The sequence below is a fragment of the Lissotriton helveticus genome, chromosome 1_1 (genome assembly GCF_964261635.1).
Source record: "Lissotriton helveticus chromosome 1_1, aLisHel1.1, whole genome shotgun sequence".
Classification (NCBI taxonomy): domain Eukaryota; kingdom Metazoa; phylum Chordata; class Amphibia; order Caudata; family Salamandridae; genus Lissotriton; species Lissotriton helveticus.
In genome coordinates this window covers 1,190,133,413-1,190,158,125 of record NC_136057.1, presented here as the reverse complement: position 1 = coordinate 1,190,158,125, position 24,713 = coordinate 1,190,133,413, and the positions used below count along the sequence as shown (strand labels likewise).

Genomic DNA, 24,713 nt, shown 5'->3' with positions numbered 1-24,713 from the left:
GGGCTCACTCCCATAAGGCCCGGGGCACCATGCTCACCTATACTGTGGGTAGAGCCAGGAATTTAGGTGGGCCAGGTCTCACTGGGTCTGAGCACCAGCAGTTTTTTAAGGGGGCCTCGAAGCGGGTCTCTATCGGGCTCTGTTTTGTGTCCTGGCCAGGTCGTTTTTTTTTTTTTTTCCCAGACTGCAGTGACAGCAGGCACATCGATGTGAGCATTGTAGAGGAAGGAAAATTCTTTAAAGATTGTCATTTCTCTCTGGATTTCCCTTCTCTTTTTGAATCCCAGGAGCAGCAACATTGTCGTTGTGTCACCAGGGCTTCAAGTGGAAGTTTTTTCAATATTATATACAAGCCATAGTTGCTGACTATTTATCTTATGCAACTAACAACCATTGACAAAGCCAATAGTCCTGACTTGTAGGTATGATGTGACTTGTTGTATCATATATCTGGACGCAATGACAGAAACAGCAAAATACAAGTCGAGCGGCTCACTGTGCTAAACACAGATTTTTAGCTTACGTGCCTTTAAGCCATGCCCTTAATTAAATTGACCACGCCCCTTTGAGAGACCCCCCAATTTTTTCATCCCACTTAAAGCCCTGGGTGGAGGTTAAGATTAATTAAGTGGTTGATTAACTCCCTATAAACATTTAGGGAACTGCCCCCTGTTTTGGTTTTTTTAAATTATATTTTTATTGTTTATGTCAGCAAGCATTCATTATAGATTGCCAGTTATTAAAGACTGGTGGATCTGAATCTAACCATTGAGAAATGATACATAACCGAAAGATTGACATACAAATAAATAAAAACCCTTCCTCTGCTTCGGTCCTAGAACCCACTTGATCGACTTGCATGCCATGGATTACCATCTCTGATGATAGTTTCAAACGAATCCCCAAACTAACATTTAGAAAATATTGAACATCAGTAATAAATTGCAACAATTTAGGGCAATGAAAAAACATATGAGCGGAATCCGCAGCAATGCATCCACATCGGTTACAATTATCACCTCTTGCCGATTTCCATTTTGACAATTTAGCAGGGGTGTAATACAAATCGAATATAGACATAAAGTGTTGTTGACTTTTTAACGAACCATTAATCAGAACTTTGATTGCTGGTCTTGACTACATTATCACTTCCCAGCTTTCTTCGCCACTTATCTTCAAAAGTACATAGATCATGTTTTAGGTTATTTAATAAGAGCTGATAAACTGGACCAATCCTAACTTTAACTCTTATGGCTTCTAATATATCAATTCTTTCCACCTTTAACTGATCCTGTATCCTCATTTTATCCAAAAAGCTTCGTATTTGTAAATACTTAAAAAAATCTGTCCTGGGCAAATTATATTTATGCTGCAGCCGAGTAAAAGAAGCCATTTGATCCCCCTGACACAAGTCTCCTAATATACACATCCCTGCTGAATGCCACCTATCCATCACCTGGTCCCTAAAAATATCTGGTAATGTACGACAGGTATTTAGAGGTGTATAGCAATTCAGCTTAGAATTCAAACCAAATCTAACTTTTAGTCTTTTCCAGATTTCAAAAGCCGTCAATAGGATTTTGAATTTAGTTTTTTTATAATAACTGGGCTCGATTATTGTAACTAGACCTGGCCTCTTCGCCCAATACCATTTCGTAAATTGAGGGCCTGACAGGTTCTTCTGTCATTACATCATGAAAGATCAAGACACCCATATATTTCAACAGTGCAGCCCAGTAATACAACCGAAAATTTGGAATCCCCCAGCCTCCCCTAACTCTAGGTAATATACACAACTTCATTGCCCTCCTAGACGTGCGATAGCCCCAGAAAAACCTAGAGCAAACCCTCTCGATTTTGACAAAGAAGGAGGTTGGAAAAAGCAAAGGGATCGTTCGAAATAGATACTAACATTTCTGAAAAATGAACATTTTTATAACGTTACTGCGACCATATAGAGATAAGTGAAGATTATTCAGCCTTCCAAGAGTTTTATTTACTTAGCCTACTATAGGATCCACATTCAGCCAAACCCTTTTTGTTAAGAGGCAAGTTGGAACCTGAATTATTTTTAGGACTTTTCGTGCATCCCGCTGTTGTGTTGTGTGGGGTATTTCGTGGTTTGGATGGAAATGCATTATCTTCGTGTTTTGTTGACAGGGCAGAGTGCAAACCCGAGCTACATGGAGCTGTGCTCAGTGCCTCCCATGTGCTATCAACTTGAGGCAATGCCTATTGTATCGTGAAGGATTGTGTTTCTATGTAGTTTTGAAGCTGCTTAAATACCTCTAAAGTATAACAAAGCCCACACATTTTCAGGTTGGGACATTGACCTAATCTCCTCCCAAAAATTCCTAATAGCGGGCATGGTTTGTGTGTTATCTATCTGTACACTGTAGAGGGACAAGCATTGGCATAGCCAATAGGTCTCGCCTTTGGGACCGTATAAGTGTTTAGCCATGCAACAGTCGATGTTGTTGCACCAAGGATATTGTGCTGCATAACTAAATACTTATAAGGTCCCAAAGGCGCGTCCTATTGGCTATGCCAATGCTTGTTTAAATTATCTTAATGCCACCATATGTTACCCGCCTCACCGCCCTAAATATATGCCAGCCGTCACTGGAACTCTCCTGTAGTCTCTCTGCTGGCTGTACTTTAAAAGTAACATGTACCTGGTGTCCTGAAACACCCTCCCAGATTGTGTGACCCTCGGCATAATATAAAAAAAAACTGACACCCTGTGAAACTTTCCCGCCACCTTTGTTATCTCCCTTTCTCTACCCTCCCTAAGCCACGCTTTGTGCTCTCCATTCGAGGCCGGCACCACGCTGACAACTGCTCTGGGAGAGTTGCTCGTCAACACGGCCTGGTATTAGTTTTCGGCGAGGCTCGGCGCAGGCCCGCACTGATATCAGAGGCTGGCGTGACATTTCTAAGCTCTCTCGGGTCTGTGAAGAAATCTAAAGAAAGGAGACACTGTGGACAGTCAGCTGTCATTTCACCACCTCCCTCGCGTCCCTGGAGCACAGGCTTTGGAGCCGAGTTTCCCCGTTCCTCTGATACTACAGCAATGAAAACAAAAAAAACTGTGTGTTTTTTCACTGCTGCCTGTCAGAACAATGAAACAACAGGATTTGAAATAAACAGTTTCTGGTCATTTCAACATCTTAAATGCCTCCTAAAGGGTTGATTATTTTGTAGAAATTGTTTTCGCACACTTCTTGCACAGTACTGTGAAACTACTTCGGTAGCATAAAATAATTTCGATAATTTCACATTGTACTGCAGTTATTTTTATTGGATATTTTATAGCAGTCAGAAATCAAACTTTAGGGCCTCTTTGCAAGACAGTAGGGAATAAAGCCCCAAATTAACTGATTCTTTTGGTGTAAGCAATTTTCAGATGTTGAAATAGCACTATATACTGAGTTAGACTGCGGATTATTCCAACCCCCCCGCGCCCCCCCCACCCTCCGGAGTTTTATATAACATGACCCGACGTTATCAGGTATCAGAGCGTGTAATGTACAGATTTCCACAAATAATGACACTGCCAGAGGTTAGAATTACACGTAGTATTTATTTCTTAACAGCACTAAGGAGCGCCGAGCCTCCTGTCTCTCTCCCAGGCTTTCACGCCAATGCTGCTGTCCTGCGTGCGCAGCCTGGACGTCATCACCACACGTCACGTGGTTACGTGACGTGCGTGCACTAGACTTCGCCTCTACATATCTCCCCTTTTTTCCCAATAATGAAACTGTTAACTCACAGTCCGCCGTTCATGTCAAAGTCTCGGAACCAGGCAGGCTTGACCACTGCTCTCCCCCTCTGGGTCAGTCTCACTGGGGATGGCGCGGTCGCTCCTTCCTGAATTTCCTCACCGCACCGTTCCCTTCCTGGTGCGTCCGCATCACTTTCTCTCCTGTCCCGGTTGTCTTCACTTCCCCTTGCCTGGCTGGTGTCGCCAGTCCTCTCTCCCTGCTGCTCTCGGTCTCTCTCCTCTGATTCTGTCTCTGAATGTCCTTGTTCACCCCATTCTTCCTCCTCATTTTCTGGATTTTCTCCCACTCGGTCCCAACTAAGCACTTTGTTACATCTTGCCATGCGATCCATCGACCACACGTTCCCATCACTTAGCCGAGCTGCTCTGCCCAGCACTTCCTCGACTTGCATAGGCTTGCTGTACTTGCTGTCGCCTTTTCTTTGTAGAGTGGCCAACTTAACTCGCACCCAATCTCCTTTTTCCAAACCTGTGTCCTTCACATTCTTCCGGTTGTTGTAATGTTTTGAGTAAATGGCTTGAGCTTTTTCCAAGTTAGCTCGCACCACTGCTGGGGACCATTCACTCACTATAGTCTTTTCCTTCCACACTCGATTGTCTTGGGTGAAGGGTTCACGGCCCCTTAGGATCTGGAAGGGGCTGTACCCTGTTCCTGTGGGGGTAATCCTATACGCCCAAAGTAAGTGCCATATCTCCTTTTCCCAGTCCTTGTTGTTGGAAATAGCTGCTTGAACTGACCCCATCACCATTCTATTAAACCTTTCCACCAGTCCGTTTCCAGCAGGGTGATAAATTGATGTGTGCTTCACTGATATGCCGTTTCTCTGCATGAACTCCTTCCATTTCTCTGACTTGAATTGGGGGCCATTGTCGCTTAAGATGGACTTGGGGATTCCTTCCCTCATGAATGTGTCAGACAGGAACTTTATGATTGTTTCTGTGTCCATCCTCTCGTCTATTTTCAGCTCCGGCCACTTGGAATATCTATCCATGAGGACACATACGTACTTCTGGGTCCCTTGCTTGTCCAGAATCGGGCCTAGGATGTCCACTGATAATTCCTCCCATGGGTTTCTTGGGAGCTCGAACTTTCCAAGAGCAGGGCGTAGGGGTTTGAGTGTCTTGTCTGCCCCTTGGCACTGTTGGCATTCCCTGACGTGCCTTTCGGCCCTTACGTCCATCCCTGGCCACCAGTAGTTTTGTTTGGCTCTCAATTTCAATTTCCCTATCCCCAAGTGTCCTTCGTGGAGCATGTCCAATAGTTTGGGGACTATTCCTGCTGGGGGGATGACCTTCTCCCCTCTGTAAACAAACACTCCTAGGTCGTCCATCGACAACTCTTCTCTGACTTCAAAATATGGTTTGAGGTGCCCCCGGGTTTGTCTCTTGTCTGGCCATCCTCCTGTGATGCACGCTTTCACTTCTTCCATGACCGGGTCCTCTCCATATGCCTCCTTCCACTCCTGATGTCCTACGGTCTTTTCTTGGTCTTCCGTGAGCGCCACCATCTCTTCCGTCCATGCTTGGTCTTCTCCGCTCTGGTCCATGGCCGCCGCTCTACTCAGATAGTCCGCCACCTTGTTCCTGCTGCCAGGGATGTGTTCCACATCATATCTAAATTCTAGCAGTTTGAGCGACATCTTTGCGATCCTGGGCGTAGCACTCGCGTGTCCACTGGATGTTAACACCTTTAGTAAGGGTTTGTGATCTGTTCTCAACAAGAACCGTGTGCCCCACAGGAACTGTCTGAATCTGGTCATGGCCCACACAACTGCCAGCATTTCCTTTTCGATCAAACTGTACCTTTTTTCGGTTTCGCTCAGCGTGCGGGAGGCAAAGCTGATCGTTTCCATTCTCCCTTGACCCCGATCTTGCATCAGGACTGCTCCCAGCCCCTTGTCGCTGGCGTCAGTGGTGAGCACCGTGTTGCCCTGGGGGTCATATCCTTGCAGTGGTACCGATCCAGCCACTTCTCTCTTTATGACATCGAATTCACCTTGTGCATCCTTCGACCAGCTGAACTCTGTGTTGTCTCTTGTCAGCAACCTCATGTGGTGGGTCTTTGAGGCGAAATGCTGCACAAACTTACTGTAATATTCCGCCATTCCAAGGAACGATCGGACTTCTTCCTTGTTGGAGGGCGGTGGGGCTTCGCAAATGGCTCTCACATTGTCTGCTTTCGGGGTAATCCCTCGCACCCCAATTTCGTGCCCTAGGTAGGTCACGGACTCCATTCCTATCCGGCATTTGGACCACTCGGCCGCGAGGCCCTTACTTTCGAGAATCTTCAGTACTTTCCCAAGTTTGTTGTCATGATCCAGCTTGTCTCGTCCCATCACCAAGATGTCATCTTGGAAATATTGGATGCCATCAGTGTTCTTAAACAGTTGTTGCATTAACTTTTGGAACACCGCAGCCGCCGATGCCAGTCCAACCGGCATGCGGCAAAACTGGTAGCACCCAAATGGGGTGATGAATGAAGTGAGTTTTCGGCTTTCCGGGTGCAGTGCTATTTGGTGGTAGGCGGAGGTCAAGTCGATGGTGGAATACCATTTGACCCCCTTGGTTCTGGCCAACATCTCCTCGATCCTGGGTAAGGGAAACTTCTCCACCACGATGCTCTTGTTCAGCTCGCGTAGGTCGACGCACAACCTGACTTTCCCACTCGGCTTCATCACTACTACCAGGGGGGCAAGCCACTCCGCACATGTGATGGGCTCGATGATCCCTTTCCCTTCCAGATCCTGTAGCTCCTCTTGCACCGTGTCTCTCACTGCCAATGGTACATTCCTCACTTTATGGGCTACCGGCACAGCGTCTTCCTTCAGAATTATCTTGTGAGCGAATTTCTCCATCTTTCCAACCGTGCCTCCGAACACTTTGGGATACTCTCCTCTCCACTTTTCTAGGTCAGGCCAGGGTTCCAGCTCCGTAAGTAGTATCTGTTCCTTGCCCCCCGGATCCAGCTTGATGCCCAGGTCGCCTTGGTCAAGCCATCCTAGGACCGAGGGTCCTCTCTCCGATACGTATAGTTTGCACAACGCTGAACGGCCTCTGAACTCGAACTGCAATGGCCTGAATCCTGCCATGGGTATTCGGTCACCATTGTACGTCACGGGGCGGATGTCTAACTTCTCCAGTTCCGGGCCGAGATTCGGCGCGAAACACTCCTCCCATACTGCTCTCTGGATAATGGTGAAGGGCGAGCCCGTATCCGCCACCACTTTTATCGGTATTCCTCCTATCGACATCTCCAAGACCGGTTTCATTGTCCTCTTGCCATCAACACTCATCACTCGGCCATCCACCTCTAGTACTTGGTCCTCGATATAAATGACTGTGACGACGTCTTCTCCTGCGTCCTCTTCTTGTTCTTCGCTGTCCTGTCCCACATACTTCACTACGCTCTTCGATGCCTTCTTCCGACACACTTTCTCGTAGTGTCCTACGATCCCGCAGTACATGCACTTGGCGCGGAATGCTGGGCATTTTCTGTCGTGCGCCTCGTGGGACCAGCCCCCACATCTGTAGCATGACCTCTTGTTGCTTCCCGCTTGTTTTCCCGGCGGGCCAGGGTTGCCATTCCATTTGTGGGGTCCTTTCGCCGCCGCTCCTCTGTACTTGTAGTCTCTGCGCGGCTCCTCATCTTCTATTCTGTTCACCATGGTGGTGGCCGCCGTCTCCTTCCTCGTTGCTTCCGCACTCCTGCGTGCCAGCTCTGCTCTTTTGACGATCACCATCACTTCTTTTAAGGTGGTGTTCCCGCTGGCCCACAGTTTGTCTTGCACAGCTGTGCACGTGGTGTGCATCACCACTTGGTCCTTGATAAACTCTTCTTCCCAATTGTCATATTTGCACGTGGACGCCAGTCTCTTCAGGGCGGCCACATATTCTTCCACTGTCTCGCCTGGGCGTTGTTTCCTTTGCTGAAAGTTAAACCTGTCCACCGACACGCACACTGCCGGCCTGTAATGTTCGTTAAGGTCATCGATGGCATGAGCGTATACGTTGTCGTCCGCGCTCCCCCTTTCCTTTGGCACCAGGCTCTTGTATATTCTCAGGCCCTCGGGGCCTAGGTTGAGTAGTAGGATTCGTTTTTTTCTTTTGGAGTTGAACACCTCCTCACATTCGTCCTCCAATACTCCTATGTAGTTGTCTATGTACTCCCTCCAATCCTCCCATTTCATTAATGGTTCTCCTGGTCTGGGTAGGAATTGCACTGGCGCCATCGCGTATCCTGCCTGCGCACACATTCTTTCGCTTTTGATCGTGGATAGCGTGCTCCCCTGGGTCCTGGGGCTGCCTGGAGCGTTATCCTGTTCTTCCTTACTTGTGCGGGACTGGGGACTGCTTGCATCCGCCCCCTCGCTCTTTGGTGGGGGATCCAGCGCTGTCTCTCTGCTTCTCCTGACGCTGTTTGCTTTTGGTGCACTTCCCTTGTGCCCGCTGGTTTGGGCGCGCTGTACCGTGGGCTCCTCCGGCGATGCCCCGTCCTGGCGGCGCGATCGTTTTTCTTCTCGGGGTGCCCCTGGGCTCTGCCATGCTCCTTAGGGCTGGTACCTGTGTGTTCGTTTCAGGCTGGGTCTTTCCTGATCCTCCGCCTTCTAACCTTCCGGCGCCGTGGCCTTGTTCCTTCGCCACGTGTCTTCCGGGCACCGGTTGGGTTGTTGGTTCCCTCGGTGGCACTTGGTCGTGTGGTATTGTGGTGGCTGGGTCTAGCATCCCACCCTCGTCGCCATTGTAATGTACAGATTTCCACAAATAATGACACTGCCAGAGGTTAGAATTACACGTAGTATTTATTTCTTAACAGCACTAAGGAGCGCCGAGCCTCCTGTCTCTCTCCCAGGCTTTCGCGCCAATGCTGCTGTCCTGCGCGCGCAGCCTGGACGTCATCACCGCACGTCACGTGGTTACGTGACGTGCGTGCACTAGACTGCGCCTCTACAGAGCGCTTTACATGAGCACCAGTTACGTTACATAAGGACACATTCATTTTTGTTAGGCACGAGGAGATTCTGTGATTTGTCCAGAATCACAGGATGTTGAGCATTGTTGCCGAGACTTGAGGTCGACCGCTCTAGCTGTTAGGCCTCATCCTCTCACCCCTTAGAACTGGAGAACTGGCAGACGTCAGAGTTACCAAACCTTATTACCACTCAAGTAATGTATTTTTGGTGTGTATTCACAAGGTTATTTCACCAGCTTCCAGATGTCATTTTCAGGGGAGAATTAGGGGCAGTGGATCATTAACACATCTTGTGTAGTCCTGATTTGGTCAACAAATCTTGTTACTGTCCAAAATGGTATTATTTTCCACATTGGGAAGAGGCAGAGTTCGGATGCTCCAATCCTTCTGAAAGAAAACAATGGCAGTGAGTCACTCTTTGATGGACTCACAGTAGTGTCTTTTTCGCTCAGGTACTGTTGGGAAAAGGTGCCAAACTTTGAGGAAGGTGACGGAATCTGAATCTCAAAGTCCCTTCCTTTATTTCTGATAGAGGATCGCACTGTGGATGCCTTTGTACTTTTAAGGAATCAAGGATGCCACTAGCTTTTTGGCAATCATGCATTTGATTCCATTTTTGAAAGAGATAACTGAACATGCCTGCTGTGATTGCATTGCTAAATTTGTTCAGATAGAATAATTATTAGAAAATATATTTCTAATTGGGGGGGGGGCAAATGATTTTTCTTTTGTTTCGTTTATACAGGGGCGGAGTGTTGAGGAGTTAGCATTAAAAAGTTTGAACAGTTGCTCTAATACTATGTCCTGGGTCTATGCTGGACCAATGTAGCAAACTCTGGCAATCATTGGAAACCAGCATGGCTTTTGAAACAAAAGTAAGTATAGCTTTTAATTAGAGCGCCACCAGGTAGTAGTAGTCTGGTTTGCAGAACTATAGTGAAAAAGTATGAGAAAGAAGAAAATGTCATGTTATGTTGTCTTGTAAAGCGCATGGCTACCCCAGCAATGGGGCGTCCCAGCGCTGTAGACCACTGGGGAACCCGTCCTGGCTTTCCCTGTGAGATGATCCCTGCTGGGTATCTCCAAGGTGAAACCAGGCATCCCCAGTGTATGTGGGGGGCTGTTGTGGAGATGAGGCAAGCTAATGCCCAGAGTTGCCGATTCTGATCCCTGGTTAGAGTAGGCACCGAAGCGAGAATTATCGAGTCCACTGACCCTGGTCCACGACCCTGCCGCATCGGGAATTGAACCCTGATCCCAGGCCGTCCTCTGCTTCCGGATCTGCCGCCTCTAACCAGTGAGCCACACCACTCCATATCAAAGGATTATTTGCATGCCCAGTGGTGATCTTCACCTGACCTGTCCTGGTGATTTTGAAAATATTAACATGACAAGGTCTTTATTATTTAGTGGTTCGAGAAGCAGAACCCTAGAAATATATAGATGAATGTGAAGTGAAACATAATTTAAGTACAAATCATTGGAGGAAATTTCTTCCTGCATTTTCTTAATTTGATCTGAGATTTTCCCCACAGGAGCGTGAGTTCAGTGGCAATGGTTTTCGACAAATGTTCTCCATAAGCAATGTTGACTGCAAAACTTGATGCCAGTGGTGGCTGCTGCCAGCACGAAGTGGAGAGCAGTGAGGGGGAAAACAATAAAAAAAAAGGGGGGGTGTACACTTACCTTCCTGCTGCCGGCCGCCGGCTTCACGATCCTCTTTTCCCGCGCCTCGCCTCAGTGCTGTTCTGGTCCAGGAATTGCAAGCTTCAGTTCCAATGAGTACAGGCTCCCAGACTCCCCTACGGCCAATCCCAGCGCTTCTTCAGAAGTGCTGGGATTGGCCTGAGTGGGTGTGTTTACCACTCCAAAGGGGACTGCAATCCACCACCTGCTGTTCTCTCCACCCGGCAATGCCGCTCGGGTTGGGGAGAGGTCAGTGCACATGCTGGTTAGGCGGTCCTGAGATACGGGCCAAACCCACATGCGCACTGACAGTAGTACCTAGTGCTCACCATTATTGCTGCTGATGGTCCCGCCTCGAGGACTCGGATGACGGCTGCTGTGTTCTAACCAGCTCCTACAGGAAAAAACAAAATGATAATAAAGCAGTTTTAATAATTGCTTTATTATCATTTTATTTTACATTTTGACTTGCTCCCGTCCAGCAGTGGGGTGACGCTCTTCCACCATAAACGAGAAGCCGCCCCGGCTTGATGCCCTTTACTCGCACAAATACCGTGCGAAGCTCTGTCAATTTGAAATACACCAAGGATTGTTTCTATTTTTGCCTGTGGTGTTAATTTGGTCGAGACAAATGCTTCTAAAATATTCAACAGTATTGCTTTTTAACAAACCATTCTTCTTTACGTCTGACATCGTGTGTATTATTGCCCTCTCAGTGGAAAGAAATCAATAGCCGGTCAGGAGGAACAAATGAGAAGGGCGATCCTAAACAATTGAGGCTTTATGAGACTAAAACATCTGAGTAAATCAATCAATAAGTGATTCAGTACTCCTGATATTGGAGCTATTAGTTCTTAAAAGACTACCTATTGCAGGGCCTTTAGGTATTTTATGAATTCCCTTTTTCATAAACTTGTTTCCTACAAAAAAGAGGTAGATCTTAACTATACAGCATATGTTATATAACATTAGAAAAAAATTGCAAAATAAAAGCCTCCAGTCTATCTATCTAACCACGACATCAAATGGAAAGTATAGGTAAGAACAGTAGATATATATATATAGTAAATATATACTTACCGTGACGAAGTAGTAGCAGCGATGAAGCAGAAGCCATATTATTTTAGGGGGGTATTATCGACCTTCATATTGTGTCAAACAATCCAAGAAGATCTGTGCCATTTCAAATTGTGATCTACTGCCATATATTTTTTTCACAGGTGAGATAATGTGAAGGAATGCTACTGAAGCTGTAATGTCCACAATCTTGGATGAGTTCTTTCTCTCTAAAGTCAAATAGTTTTCTGTGCTGACAATCAACCATTTTCGGGTGAAATACCTAAAATGGATCTACTGTAGCAAAAGTAACCATTATCAATGTATTTGAAGATAGAATCCCTTTGAGAAAGATGCAGGATCAAGAAACATTCGTCAAGGTTTGGTATCTCTGTTCTGTTGAGGTGCCAGTTTATTGGTCTTATGTGCCTATTTACTGTCTTTAGTTCCACGCTAGGAAGCATTGCTTTATTTAGAGGCTTTCCCTGTATACCAGCATCATGTTCTTTGCACACCAATATTTTACTTGGCCTTCTATGATTAAAGACCAGTTGAGCTATGTCAAAAGGAAAGAAAGGATATTAGGGAAGAGTGGTATGTGAGGAGAATTGTACAAGATAAGTGGGCGAGCAAGAAACATCCTGCAAAAAAGTAACCCATGGTCAACAATATGTTGGAGAGCCAAAAAAAATCCAATTAGAGACAATTTTGCTAGTTGAACCATACAAGCATTTAAAAAGAGAAAAAAGCACCTCTATCACCCTTACATGGAGACATGACTACTGTGTATTGACCACTGCTTCCTTCAGTGTCGGCTGGTGACCCACATAAATGGTGAGTTCTTTGGCCACATCTTCAGACTCCTCCTGCGTGAGGTCCCACAGCTCCTTATCCAATCCAGACAATGCTCTCATTATGCATGAGAGAAGCATCTGGACTTTCTGGAGCCAGCTGCTTCAGTTCAAGGTAGACGGCCAAAATGACATGCACAATTCATACTGAAGGGGCCACTCATCATTGCTGCCAATCAGCAGCAATGATGCACTGGCCCTTCCCTGCCCTCTCTATTCAGCAGAAAGTCAGAGAAACAAAATGGTAATGAAACCCTTTTATTACCATTTTATTTTTCTAGGTTTCTGCACCAGTGTGTGTCTGGGTGGGAGGGGGGATGTGATCCTCCACTCCTATGGAGGAACGCCCACATTTTGGACTAATTACATCATAAACGTTACAAAAATCAGACTCTGCTTTTGCTCACTTCACAGAAATATATGTTTGGGGCCAAACCAAGCCTTTGTTGGGTTGCCCACACTTTTCCTTCAGCTTCTGACTGAACACCCCTATTAACTTAATTTGATTTTTATCAACATTCAATTTGATGTTTCTAATATTACAAAGATAGATATATTATAGGTAAATCCTTAAGCCTTGGTGCTTTTGGACCCAAAGGTTTTGGAACTTGGAGTGACGCCTGTTAGAAAGGCCTCATTCACAGTATGCTCTGTAAATCAAATAACCATTCCCTTCTTCTACGGTGATGCCCTACAACTACAGGTCGTGCATGGTATGAAGTCAAGCCAATAGTTTAACACTAGGAAGTGCAAAACATTAAGGGTCACATTTATCAAAGGGTTGCATCACTTTTGCACCATGTAACGGGGTGCAGGTGCGAAGTAAACTTGAGTGAGATTTATCAAGCAATGCAAGGCCCTGAGTGGCTTTTTAAATCCAGAGTAATGCAATGCAAATCACTGAATTCTTCAGCACACATAGAAACAACAAAATACCTCAGGGGATTGATTTTGTGCAGGAAGGTGCCCCTTTCTGCACAAAACAACCCTCCTTACAACATAGGTACCCTTGCACCATGGTAAAGAGTGCCTGCATCGGTGATAGGGAGCACATTATGTGCCAGCAATGGGAAAAGGCAGGAATGTGCTATATTATGTTAAATAGGGCACATTCCTGCCTTTTCCCTGTCACGAAGTGCAGTGCAGCAAGGTGGCTTCCTGCACTGTGGCACCTAATGATAAATATGCCCCTATAACCTGTACTATCACAAGATAACTGTTCAAGTGCAGAATGTCCTGTATTCTTACATTAATGACTTATATTTGACTAAGCTATATGTTTGTGAAGACATTTTATTATCTTTAATTCGAAAATATGTCTCTGTGGCCTGGCATCTCACAGTCTAGCCCATCCACATACTCCAGTTTTCTTTCAAATACAAACATTTTGGATGACATTTTAAATGTATAATGACTTACATGAAATTGTCAATGTATACATAGTTTTTCATCACAGGTACAGATTAGAAGATGAGTTTAGAATACCTGCGGTATATTTTAAAATGTAAGAGTAAGAAGTGTTGATGTTCTCAGCCAGTAATAAACTACAAGGCCAACTTTATTACTTGGGCTGCGGATGGGTTCACTTTGTTTATGCTAAATTCTATACTGTGACCTCTGGCTAAAGAAAGGCTTAATTGTCTTGGGGACAAAGGATAAGGAGATGGGAGTGATCACTTATGTAGTACCTTGGTTCTAGCAAGCGCAACGGCTCCTTATGCCCCAACTTATATTCAGGTTCTTTGCACAAGGTTAGAACAACTAGCCACACTGACTCCAGTGCTCAACTGGAGTTTCTCCATGTCAGTTTACCAGAGGACTGAGGTATGCAACGTTCTCGTATAAGTCTGGCTTGGTTTCAATGGAGGAACAATGGGAAGGTTCTTGATGTGGAGTAAGTTCTGTCATACTTTCTTGGACATGTCAAAGTTTTAGATTTCTTTTGCAAGGGGTTTTGGGAGATTTGGTTGCTACAAGCATTATTCCAGCATAGAAATGGTATTATATTTTAGGAAAAGGAGTTAGTGGGTCGCATGTAGTATAGCACAAGATGGCATTTCCCTCACAATGATAGGCCAAGATTTTCCCTTATGGAATCATGCTCAGTCACATTTCCTCAGGTCAAGCTTCCAAATGTTCAATAAAGAATATATTCCCAAGTAGTAGAGATAAATGACAGATGAAAGTTAAAGGAATTATTTCCAGATCGTGCATAAGGAATTGGCCCAGAACTGGAGACGTCAGTTTCAAGATCTGGCCTCCAGGGTAGGGAGTCCTTAGTCTGTGGTGCATGGACTGGTTAGCCTGAAAGCAGAAAAGACCTACTAGAAAGTGCTTGTTTGGTGACAGTTGTGAGCCTGAAGACATTGGTGTTATTTGGAGACCTTCCAGTAAACTGGGTATACTGGGAATATGCAATGGATTCTTACCCTTGTTTAATGAGAGTTTGCTTGTTCTTGACTCCTAAGGTCTCCTGGTGGGATGTCTTTCTTGACGTCTGGGTGTTGGGAGGGGTGGGGGCGTTCTGGACTTTTTTCAGTATAGGGACATCTTAGCAACTATTTTACCCAAGATGGTTGAGGTCACTTGGACATGCTATGAACATTCCTGGATGACAGATGTTTTCCCTTGGAATGCTTGTTTTGTGGGATATTTTGCTCGTCCATATTTGCAGTTTCCATGTGAACAGAGTGAAACAGGAGAATGTATTCAGCTACGGTGCAACTTAATCAGATAGCTGCACTCCTTTGTCCCACTCTGAGCTTCAGGAAGATAGCAATATGTTTTGAGAGAAGTCTTTCAAATAGTCAATCGAAACTGATGGAGCCAACGTTAAGGGGCTCATTAGGATCGCAGTTTTCCCGCATCCTCCGGGCCGGCGGAAGCCACCGCCGGCCAGGAGGATGCGGGAAAACCGCTGGGGAGGCACAAAAGACCCACCGCCAAATTAGGATGGTGGTGGGTCTCAAAATCGGTCTGCAGCTTTTCCGCCGCAGTCGCCTTCCGACCACGGCGGAAAAGCTCTAACATGGCTGGCGGTGTCTATCAGACACCGCCAGCCATATTAGGATGACGGAAAACAGATGCCTTTCCGCGGCGGATTCTCCGCCATGGAAAGGCATGCGGTGATTTCTTTGGGGGCCTGTTGTGGGCCCCCAGGGTGATTGGGGGGTGGGGGGTGCACATGGGGGGTACCATAGCATTTGCGAGCACGAAGCGGAAGGCACCACGCAGTGCCTGCCGCTTGATGCATGCAAATGCTATGCATGCATATTTAACCTTGCGGCGGGTGTTAAATATTGAGGATGTGACCGCCAGGCTGGCGGTCACATCCTAATTGCACTGGAGGGCCCGCCGCTGCCCCTGCGGACGGTCCCTCCTCCTCTAGGGTGGCGGACGGATGCAGGTCCGTCCGCCATCCTAATGAGCCCCTTAGTTCTGTAAATGACTTAATTTCTCTGGAGCATCTAGAGCTTTTAAAAAAGTCTGCCAATGGAAAATCTCAGAAAAGGTAGAAACATCATCTTAAGGCAGATCATGTGCACTCTTACATGCTCTTACTCATGCCTTCTTTAGCACTCTTGCCTACTCAGATTGTGAGTTATGAATCCATGTCTGACGTAGGACCCCAGAAACATGACTCTGACTGACATGCAGACCTTTTCAGATACAACTTCCATATTCGTCGAACTGAGCATTCTAAACAGATATACCAGTTTCTAAATTCACTAGGTCTGAGCTTGAAACATCCTACTGGAAGACCCACCATTATCGGGCCAATCACAGTTATTCACAAGTTAGCCAGACTTTGCTACCTTGCTTTACTCAGCTTTTCTAAGTGATATTTCAACTCCACAGCGGATTACTGTACAGTGTAACTGGGAAAACATCCTGAACAGAGACTCTAGAACAACGAGTCCCGGAGTCACGCAACCCAAACAATGACTTAGCCTTAACCATGCATGTGCGTGGTTATGTGGTTAAGGCTAAATCGGTCTAGTGTTTAGGATGACGGGCAGAGAGGAGCGTCTGGCAGGCATATGACAGGTAAGAGGGATTCAGGGAAGTTTTTAGGGAGTATGGGATAATTTTTAGGGGGTGAGGGTTTGGGGTAGTTTTAAGGGGATCGGGTTAGTGTTTAGGGGTGGGAGGTATGCAGTAGTTTTTAGGGAGGGGTTCAGGTTAGTTTTTAGGGGGTGGGAGGGATTTCGGTTTGTTTTTAGGGGGCGGGGGTTCGGGTAAGTTTTTAGTGGGGATGGGGTGTGGGATAGTTTTAGGGGGTGGATTTAGATCAGGGTTACAGGATTTGGGTTCGTTTTTAGGGGTGGGGGTATGGGGTAGTTTTTAGGGGTGGGAGGGGTTTGGGTTAGTTTTTAGTAGTTAGGAGGTATTCGGCTTAGTTTTTAGAGGGTGGGGGGTTTGGGGTAGTTTTTAGGGGGAGGGGTAAGGGATAGTTTTTAGGGGTGGGGATATGTGGTCATTTTTAGGGGGTGGGAGTGATTCAGGTTAGTTTTTAGGGGGCGAGAGGGCTTCGGGTTAGGTTTTAGGGATGGGGGTTTGGGGTAGTCTTTAGGGGGTGGGAGGGGTATGGGATACTGTTTAGTGGGTGGGGGTTTGGGGTAGATTTAAGGAGTTCCGTTTAGTTTAAAGGGGTGGGGTTACGGGGTAGTTTTTAGGGGGTGGGAGTGGTTCAGGTTAGTTTTTACAGAGTGGGAGGGATTTGTGTTAGTATTTAATGGGTGGAGTGTTCTGGGTAGCTTTTAGGGGGTGGGCGAGGTATGGGATAGTTTTTAGGGAGTGGGGGTAGCCAGGGTTGGCCATTTACCATGCATGCCTTTACCACAAAAATTTGTGGTAAAGGAATGCGTGGTAAAAAAAATTGTGGAAAAGATTAGGTTGTTGCAGCAACCACGTTAAGGAAGTCATTGTTGAGGAACTCATTGTTCCAACATACTACTGTGTAACTGGCCTCAAAGTGCTGTCCTGTTCCCATTAACCATATCTTTTACTCCTTAAAACCTTCTCATGGTGAAATACATCACTGGGAAAACCACTGGCTTTGATCTGATACATTTTCACATGTGAATATTCTACAAGGGTTGCTTAGGCCCTGGTAAACGCTAGTCACCACATTAAGAAACAGTTTGACTATTATTTTCCCATTTACAACTAATTTAAAGTTAACGGATATCCCCTATTTCATTGGTGATTCCTATCCTTTTCCATATGTTTGATCCCCTTGTCAATTGTTCCTTGTTTGGGAATGATCTTATTACTTATTGGTACTTAATTTTGGTGTGGGCCAGTAAATTCTGTAATCCCATCTTAATTGTTTTGCTTGATTTTTATGTTTAAGTTGGCACAGTCAAAATTAAATGAAACAGTAAATGACTTGTAAGAGTACCAAATTTTCCATCTTCATATTAAAATATGAGTTTGTTGGCATTAGGTGGAAGGAAGCATTGCCTTGTTGTTACTATGTTGACCAGGAAGTTGAATTATGGTTACATTTTGCATCCCCGTTTTGGTTATCATTTTGCAAAACATGTGCAGTGAGATTGCTTTTTGGAATGTGCCCTATACCTCTTAAATTGCAGTAAATATTCGAATTTGTCTAACTGAGGTATGAAAAATGCATTCAAAATGTATTTTAAAAGATATTTTTCACTAAATCGGGAACTTTGGACACTAAAGACCAACCTTCTACTCCAGTGCCAGTTACTATACATTTAGTGGCAACACAAAGCAAGTTTTGCATTGAAGGAAAACCATTGTAGTGTAATAATTGAGAGACACAGTTGGGATGAGTTGGTTTTTACCAATCTCTTAAACAGCAAAGTTCTTAAACAAAAACCCACACAAATAATAATTTTTTTATCACGAGAAGCAAAGCAAACCTACAAAATAGTGACAAATGCTAGTTGGAAAAGGACGAGTACAGGAAATATTTTCCATAAACATAGCACAACACAAGTCATCCTTTAATGAAAAATAAAAATTAATGTATGCACATGTGGTTCATTGGATAGTATTGTTGCATAGGGCATCATGATAATTCCAGCATATTTTCTAATGTACATTTTTGGGTGACAGCGTTTAAAATATTGTAGGTTTTTATCAGAGCCTTTTGGACTCTGTGTTTGGCCAACTTGTCTGACTCAATCAGCTATGACAGCAGTAAGTCTGCCTACCTGAGAGATGCAGCCACTCTGGGGAAAGAGAATTTCAAATCGAAATTGTGTGTCAGAATCAATTGTGAGCAGCGGTAGACTGGGAACTAAAAGCAGCATAAACGTGTGTTCATGCTTGATTCATATTGTACTGAGTGTGGCACGTGACTTTCACCACCCACAGGGGGATTTAAAGATGACAAATTATACATGTGTTCATAATAAAAGTATGTCTGCAATCCCACAGTGTTGGCTGCCAGGTTAGCTAACAGATTATCTCTTTGACCACTGACCCCTTAAACCAGTCACCCAACCAGAGGTTTTCCTTGTATCCTATTTGGCTAATCCCTCCTGATTTTGAGCACCCCTAGAAGGATGTTCAAGATAAGTTTATCAATTTCATACATGTGTGAAGAGATTAGGGATTTTCTAAATGGAATAAAAAGTTCCTGCTGAAGTTTGACCGTGGTGGTGCAGATTCCTCTTGACTGAATAAACAAAATAAAGGGTTTAACAAATGATGTATTAAAAAAAGGGCTTTTAAAGCTGTACAACGATGGCAGCCAAGTAGAGCCTTGATATCTTTCAGCAGCCTCACTGTTACAGTTTTGCAGGCTAGAGATTGAAGAATGTGACGCCTGATTAAAAGAGCCTATCGGGATTGGTGTTTCAATGCAATCAAGTCAGAAGGTGGGACTGCATGTTCCCAGGAGATACCAATGGCAGAATAACCTGCAGATCCCAATTATTTTTAAAGTCAGACTAGACCAGTCTCCTAAATTGAGTATTAAGTGAATGATCAAACTCCTTTTTCTTCTTTGATGGGGCCATTAAAACCGTTTTGTTTCATCAGGAGGAAATAAGGACAGGCTGTCATGATGTTAAACAACCCCAGAGAACCTCTAATATATTTCTTTACCGTTCTCGGCTTCATAAAGTTTCTACCCTTTCAGCCAGAAAACTCTGCCCTTGGATGTAAAAAGTTAGAAAAATGCAGAGTTCATTGACCGTGTTCTACATTTGGAAAGCACAAACTTTTGACAGAAGGGGATCTGGAACAATGGAATTTATCATAGGATTGACCAGGGATTCACAGAAGCATAGCTCAGTCAGTTGAATGCTTGGTACTCGTAAATCTGATGACCTGGGAGAAATGAGCTAGTGTCCCGCCATGGCAGACTCAGGTCCTAAATACGATCTTGGCTGATGGGATATTCCGTCACAAACATGAAGGATATCTCGTCCGCCGTATTACATGTTCCATCGGATATAATGGGACTTGTAATACGGCGGGCGGGATATCCCGTCCGCCAAGAACGTAATGAAACCCTCAGACTTTAATCCATATGAGGCCGGCAAAATGAGTACCATCAATTGGTCAATAGTAAAATCTGTTATTTACCATGCTTAGAATGTGCATAAGTACAGCATAAAGTGCTAGATAAAAAAACTATTATAAGCCGATGACTGGCTAAGTGATGGGCCAATGACCACTGCTTCAGAAGGACAAAACATTTCCTTTAAACACTACAGGTCCATTTGCTGCACTTGTGATTCAAAGAACTTATACTGATGAACAAAAACGTGTCCACTGCCATCATAAATCACAAATCAGTATGAATTTTTAGTTACAGGTGCAACTGTGAAAAACTGTATGGTGTCTTTATTTTCTGCACTTGTGAGATTAAAATGGGTGGAGGAAAATTGGGGTTCCCTTAAGAGATCTTGGAAATTAATATTGATATTATATTAACCATCCAAAAGTGTATTACTTTGCTGGTGCTGAAACAATTGTGCAATAAATTTTTTCAAGGGAGCTATAGTTCGAAATCTATATCTACTCCAAGTAGCATGAGTCGTGCTGTGAGAAAAGCAACACAAATACCACCATTGATGCAGGGGATGTACTGGAAGGTATTTCTTTACAAAGGAAAAATAAAAACACATTGAGTAGTAGAAGATGTTTCATTATTCAACACGTGAGGATGATCTGCTCTCTAGTTATCCACATTGTTTTATTGTTGTAGGCATTCATCAGATAAAGTGTGCCTGTCATCGATACCACTGGATTATGATAGGGGGGTGGGAGCACTCTATGATTTCCAAAAATGCTGAAAACCACACATATCAGGTGTAGACCTAGGCCTATATGTGCTTCTGCATTCGTTGTGAACACTCTCTTGTAAATACAAGAAATTATGGCATGAAGTTTATAGTTATCTGAAAGACCAGATCTGACTCTATCTTCAGCAGGTATTTACTATGTATTACAGTGCTTCTTAACCTTTTTGACTTCTGTGGGCCCCCACTTAATCATTACAGGACCCCCTCACCCACGGAATCATTATTGGAATGTGGGGGCCGCAACTGGCTCATTACTGGAAACCATCGACCCCAGACCAAGCATTTGTGCTGACATGAACCTCAAAACAATACACAAACAATTCAGAAACAAGCATTCATCCAACAAATACACAAATTAATAAATATTTTATTTAATTCACAAACAAATATAAAAAAAATCAAATGTTTCATTTTAATATGAAGGCTCTAAATTCAATTGAGGCCACTCGACATCCATTCTACATTCTATTTATGCATTTGCACTGCTTCCACATATACTAACTTAAGTTTTTAGCCTCTACTTTCAAATTCCCTCACATTTACAGTATGTTTCAAAATGATGATTTTTCCTTTTTCCTTTTTATTTATATACACTTTATTATTCTGCTAATAGTATTTACTTTCTAAGCAGTCATAGACCCCCTGAGTCGGCTCTGCAGACACCCAGGGGTCCCCGGATCACAGGTTAAGAACCACTGATCTCTTATATACAACCACACTAACAATGTACCAAAGTCTCATAAAAATGCTTTTACATTCTCTGTACATTTCATCATAGCTTGAAAAAAAATTAAGATTGCTGATGTTCAAGATTCATGCCAGAAGTTATCTGCTATCACCTCCTTTGTCACTCTGTTTCCCTCCATTGGACGGCTGCAATCAATCGAAAGTGATAATCTGAGCAAAGCAAATCAGTCATAGTCAACATGAGCCAGGCCTGGGTTTCATCGGTGCCATAACAGCCACCTGACAGTGATCTATTGTAAGTCAAATTCATTTGAAATCATTGCAAGAGAGAACCCAAAATATTAAGGGGGAAAATAATGGAACAAGTATGGAATAAATGTGGAGCTACATTCATTCCCAAGGAAAACTCGAACACTGCCTCCCTTTGCTAATGCTGCTTACACATCATCCACATTATATTTTGTTTTGTTGCTGAGAACAACTGCAATAACCGAAATCACATCAAATCATTCAATTTACACAAGATACCTTGCATTATTACTTCAATTAAAACATATATCAAACTCATTATTAGAAAGGACAATCTAGGTATTAAAAAGACAGGCAGAAGTGGTTAGCACACAAGAGGGCCTATTACGATGGCAGCTGGACCGCCACTGCAGGGCCGGGGGTACCAACCGCCCACCCTGCGGTAGCAGTCCTTTCCACCATCGAACGGATATTTCCCGTCACCAGATTAGGATGGCGGTGGGAAAATGAATGCATCTGCCGCGGACACAAAGGCCGCCCGCCACCAGCAATCGTCCCCATTGCCAGGTGGACGGTCCAGGGATCCCAAAATGGTGGCGGTGCCTAGCAGGCACCGTCCACCAGATTAGAATGTCAGCTATAACCGTCCTTTCCATTGCGGCGATGCCGGCATGGAAAGGCCTGCAGTGTATTTGGCACGGGCCCCCAGTGGGGGTGGGGGAGTGGGTGGCAGCACTTTGGGGGTACCTATGATTGCCATGCTCATGGTGGCAGGCACCGTGCAGTGCCTACTACCTTGTGCATCGCAATGCAAAACATGGTAATTTAACATTGCGTACGGTGCTGCAGACAGCAGCACCGTCCGCAATGTTAACCTATCAGGATGCGCCCGGCAGTGTGGCGGGTGCATCCTAATACAGCAGGCGTGACCGACACACCTATGCTTTATGGTCCCAGCTCCGCAGGGATGGCGGGCAGACATAAGTCTGCCCGCCATCCTAATAGGTCCCAAAGTGTCTCATTTAGCGCAGACCCAGCCCGTGCAGGTAAGAGCGGTGGAGCAGCAGGGCCGGATGGGGGGATTTTGATGGACGATGATGAGGGAAAATCAAATAAATAATTAATTTTCCCTCATCGTCAATCGAAGTTCCACCCCCCCAACCTGGCCCCACCACTATTTCCTGCACAAGCTGTGCTTGATTTAGTGTTTGGAGTGCGGATGAACATCCAAAAATTCGTGGTTAACCTACTCTACAAACCTTGTGGTGGTTGCGCCCATTAAGATATGGTGAACCAGAGGGTTTTTACCAGCAGAATGTCAAATGGTTCCACCAGTGGAAATCCTTGACCAGACGGTCCGGGTTGTCTGCTACACTGCCAACAGGTCTTAGTGACATTCCGCTAACACTTCTCTGGAAATGGTGTGCTCTAATTAAGAGTATGTCTGTTTTTTGGGAACGAGATATTGCAATTCTTTTAAAATCCAAGGACTTTTGTGCAGAGCAACACAAGCTTAGGCTAAGGAATTACAGGAAAAAATGCAAAATGCACGTGCTTTGGCATGATAAAATCATTATAAATAACAAATATGTATCACCGGATGTATTTCATTAACAGAGAGCAAATATTATGTTCAGTTAGTGAAGCCTTTAATTGGATGAACAGACCTTGCACCAAGATCTTAAGTGTGATTGTAACATTTACTTGAATATATTCACAATTTAAAATACAGACCAACACCAGGTTAAGAAACATGAGTGGAATGCTTCTCTTTCCATTTCATACATTAGGTGCAATGTTTGCAGCCTTTACTCCATGTTCAATAGTTCGAAAGATGGAGTCACGCTGTTAGTGGCCGCTTCTTAGACTGTTGTCCACACTCTGAATGAATGATAGAGTAGGACCACATCACATAAAGTGAATATCCCAAATTACACAGTCTCTTTAATACTTTAGGCTGACTGTTGTCTTAAATCGTTGAAGAGATGTTACCACTTTAAGACAGTGTCAAACTCGACCTCGTTGCCCATTCTACTGAAGTTTGGGCTGAGGCCAAGCAGGAGAAGTACCATTCCATGTCCCTATTTAGCTGCTTGAGGGGCCTCTTTACAGAGGCCCTGGCAAGCTGCCTCACTTCCAAATCCAGGCACAAAACTGGTCTGAAGAGAGAAGAGAAAGTAAAAGAACTCAAGGTAGCATTGGAATTCATTGTATCCTCATTTTCTATGATCTTATCAGTCACAGTCGCAGGGGGTGAAACATACTGATGCTTGGATAAGGCATTTGGGTCTAAATTTGTTTAATTTAAAGTAGGAAGACTGTTGCAAGGTAGAACCAGCCCCGGTCGGTAGTGGGTGTATCTGCAGGGCGGTGATGTGGGGGGGGGGGAGGGGCAGGGTGGGGGGTAGTAATCTATGGATTACGGAGCTTTATAGGTAAGTAAACATATAAATAAATAAAACAAATAAATAAAACGAATTTTGTTGCGTGCACTGCATCCCATTTGGTAATCCATAGATTACTACCCACACCCTGCCCCTCCCCACCTCACCGCCCTGCAGGGACACCCACTACCGACCGCGGCTGGGCAGAACGCAAACCTGGAGGATGGATTTGTACATCAAAAAAAGAACGTCTGTGCAAAATGGCGGGTATGACCCTTATTCATCTGCCAGCGGTGAGGATTGGTTGCTGAGTTGGTAGGTTTATGGTTCTGAAGTTGAAGACAGACTGAGTCAAATGATGAAACAAATAACTGCAATGGAGAGCAAGAAAGGCAGCTGGTAAAATGCGTGATCTCAGTTGAGGTATTGAACACAAGCTGCCATCTAGCCGCCACATATCCATCACATGCACCCGATCATAAAAGTATTCTCCACTGGAGTGGAAATATGTTGAAACTTTTTAGACTGGATCAATGTGTTTCCGAGTGAGTAAGTCTAAATACTTATCTCTTAGTGATTTCAGAATGATGGTTTATGCTGCGGATACTTTGGTCTCTGAAGTATGATACTGCATAGTCTCCCTACTAAGTAAATGGGTTTAGCTTGTAAAATGATAAAATGAAAAACACAAGACTTGGGGCAGGGATGTTTATGCCGAGGCTTGTGTGGGAGAGTGCAGTTTTTTAAATTTAG

General features: G+C 44.6%; 1 protein-coding gene across 3 annotated transcripts in view; it reads right to left on the bottom strand.

The window, feature by feature from the left end:
- Positions 1–24,713, bottom strand: part of MAGI2 (membrane associated guanylate kinase, WW and PDZ domain containing 2) — a 2,996,284-nt gene that overhangs the window by 1,350,442 nt on the left and 1,621,129 nt on the right. The window lies entirely within an intron of this gene.